At 41.6% G+C, this 3,593-nt stretch overlaps 1 pseudogene; it reads left to right on the plus strand.

Annotated features, from left to right (window-relative positions):
- The first annotated feature begins 2,588 nt into the window (after positions 1-2,588).
- On the plus strand, positions 2,589-2,706 carry LOC126095574 (5S ribosomal RNA; annotated as a pseudogene).
- Positions 2,707-3,593: the final 887 nt, after the last annotated feature.

Here is a 3,593-nt window from a genome sequence, read left to right on the forward strand (position 1 = left end):
CCATGAATTTTAATACCTACTCCGAATTTTTCTTTTGTTTCCTTTACTGCTTGCTCAATATACAGATTGAATAACATCGGGGAGAGGCTACAACCCTGTCTCACTCCTTTCCCAACCACTGCTTCCCTTTCATGCCCCTCGACTCTTATAACTGCCATCTGGTTTCTGTACAAATTGTAAATAGCCTTTCGCTCCCTGTATTTTACCCCTGCCACCTTCAGAATTTGAAAGAGAGTATTCCAGTCAACATTGTCAAAAGCTTTCTCTAAGTCTACAAATGCTAGAAATGTAGGTTTGCCTTTTCTTAATCTTTCTTCCAAGATAAGTCGTAAGGTCAGTATTGCCTCACGTGTTCCAACATTTCTACGGAATCCAAACTGATCTTCCCCGAGGTCGGCTTCTACCAGTTTTTCCATTCGTCTGTAAAGAATTCGCGTTAGTATTTTGCAGCTGTAACTTATTAAACTGATAGTTCGGTAACTTTCACATCTGTCAACACCTGCTTTCTTTGGGATTGGAATTATTATATTCTTCTTAAAGTCTGAGGGTATTTCGCCTGTCTCATACATCGTGCTCACCAGATGGTAGAGTTTTACCATGACTGGCTCTCCTGAGTCCATCAGTAGTTCTAATGGAATGTTGTCTACTCCCGGGGCCTTGTTTTGACTCAGGTCTTTCAGTGCTCTGTCAAACTCTTCACGCAGTATCTTATCTCCCATTTTATCTTCATCTACATCCTCTTCCACTTCCATAATATTGTCCTCAAGTACATCGCCCTTGTATAAACCCTCTATATACTCCTTCCACCTTTCTGCTTTCCCTTCTTTACTTAGAACTGGGTTGCCATCTGAGCTCTTGATATTCATACAAGTGGTTCTCTTCTCTCCAAAGGTCTCTTTAATTTTCCTGTATGCAGTATCTATCTTACCCCTAGTGAGACAAGCCTCTACATCCTTACATTTGTCCTCTAGCCATGCCTGCTTAGCCATTTTGCACTTCCTGTCGATTTCATTTTTGAGACGTTTGTATTCCTTTTTGCCTGCTTCATTTACTGCATTTTTATATTTTCTCCTTTCGTCAATTAAATTCAATATTTCTTCTGTTACCCAAGGATTTCTATTAGCCCTTGTCTTTTTACCTACCTGATCCTCTGCTGCCTTCACTATTTCATCCCTCAGAGCTACCCATTCTTCTTCTACTGTATTTCTTTCCCCCATTCCTGTCAATTGTTCCCTAATGCTCTCCCTGAAACTCTCTACAACCTCTGGTTCTTTCAGTTTATCCAGGTCCCATCTCCTTAAATTCCCACCTTTTTGCAGTTTCTTCAGTTTCAATCTGCAGTTCATAACCAATAGATTGTGGTCAGAATCTACATCTGCCCCAGGAAATGTCTTACAATTTAAAACCTGGTTCCTAAATCTCTGTCTTACCATTATATAATCTATCTGAAACCTGTCAGTATCTCCAGGTTTCTTCCATGTATACAGCCTCCTTTCATGATTCTTGAACCAAGTGTTAGCTATGATTAAGTTATGCTCTGTGCAAAATTCTACAAGGCGGCTTCCTCTTTCATTCCTTCCCCCCAATCCATATTCACCTACTATGTTTCCTTCTCTCCCTTTTCCTATTGACGAATTCCAGTCACCCATCACTATTAAATTTTCGTCTCCCTTCACTACCTGAATAATTTCTTTTATCTCGTCATACATTTTATCCATTTCTTCATCATCTGCAGAGCTAGTTGGCATATAAACTTGTACTACTGTAGTAGGCATGGGCTTTGTGTCTATCTTGGCCACAATAATGCGTTCACTATGCTGTTTGTATTAGCTAACCCGCACTCCTATTTTTTTATTCATTATTAAACCTACTCCTGCATTACCCCTATTTGATTTTGTATTTATAACCCTGTAATCACCTGACCAAAAGTCTTGTTCCTCCTGCCACCGAACTTCACTAATTCCCACTATATCTAACTTTAACCTATCCATCTCCCTTTTTAAATTTTCTAACCTACCTGCCCGATTAAGTGATCTGACATTCCACGCTCCGATCCGTAGAACGCCACTTTTCTTTCTCCTGATAACGACGTCCTCTTGAGTAGTCCCCGCCCGGAGATCCGAATGGGGGACTATTTTACCTCCGGAATATTTTACCCAAGAGGACGCCATCATCATTTAATCATACAGTAGAGCTGCATGTCCTCGGGAAAAATTACGGCTGTAGTTTCCCCTTGCTTTCAGCCGTTCGCAGTACCAGCACAGCAAAGCCGTTTTGGTTAATGTTACAAGGCCAGATCAGTCAATCATCCAGACTGTTGCCCCTGCAACTACTGAAAAGGCTGCTGCCCCTCTTCAGGAACCACATGTTTGTCTGGCCTCTGAACAGATACCCCTCCGTTGTGGTTGCACCTACGGTACGGCCATCTGTATCGCTGAGGCACGCAAGCCTCCCCACCAACGGCAAGGTCCATGGTTCATGAGATTCTATTACAAGCTATAAAAGTATATAAAAAAACGCAAGATATTACAAAAATTAAAATGACTAGAAAAACGATATAAAAATATTTGTTGATACATATCATGTGGGGCAACGGCCTTGCCGCAGTGGATACACCGGTTCCCGCGAGATCACCGAAGTTAAGCGCTGTCGGGCGTGGTCGGCACTTGGATGGGTGACCATCCAGGCCGCCATGCGCTGTTGCCATTGTTCGGGGTGCACTCAGCCTCGTGATGCCAATTGAGGAGCTACTCGACCGAACAGTAGTGGATTCGGTCAAGAATACCATCATAACGACTGGGAGAGTGGTGTGCTGACCCCACGACTCTCCTATCCGCATCCTCCACTGAGGATGACGCGGCGGTCGGATGGTCCCGGTAGGCCACTCGTGGCCTGAAGACGGAGTGCTTTTTTTTTACATATCATGTGAGCTTGTTGGTGATTTGTCGGCTACGTTCCCGGTGTTTTTTCCTTTCTCCTTTTATTTATTATTCTGTAATCACAAATAATTTTTTCTCCCATTTGCAGATTATGTTACATGATGATTTCAGTATAGTCTACTGAAGTTTCATCGTAATACCAAGTCATTTTGATAATAAAACAGAAAAAAATAGCGCAAAGGCGAAGCTAACTGGCTGGGAAGCGAAGAGCCCGGGTTCGAATCTTGAGGAAACTGTATGGTTTCCATTTTTTTAAATTGTAGTTTTTTGTGTCAGATTTCATAGGGATAGGAGGGTTAATAAGATGCGCAACTCAACATGGAATAATAATAATAATAATAATAAGGTAAGCAAACTAATTTCCCAAATGACGTGAATTAGTTAAGAATTAAACTTTTAAGCCTTGTCACATGAAAACAACTCCGAGTAAGAGTGCTGCGAATTCCTCACAAGGGCCGATCGTTAGGCTGCCACAAACCTCGAGGATACATTTAATGATTTTTCATCGTTAATCCGCCGAATAAAATGTGTTTCGTGAAAGAATACAGCGATCTTCCGTAAATAACATATGACTTCTACTGCATGTAGTTTGTGGTAATATGATTTTCTGTTTATGCCGCAGTAATTGGTTATTGTTTGTTGAGTCATATCTTT

The sequence above is a fragment of the Schistocerca cancellata genome, chromosome 1 (genome assembly GCF_023864275.1).
Source record: "Schistocerca cancellata isolate TAMUIC-IGC-003103 chromosome 1, iqSchCanc2.1, whole genome shotgun sequence".
In the NCBI taxonomy this organism is placed as follows: domain Eukaryota; kingdom Metazoa; phylum Arthropoda; class Insecta; order Orthoptera; family Acrididae; genus Schistocerca; species Schistocerca cancellata.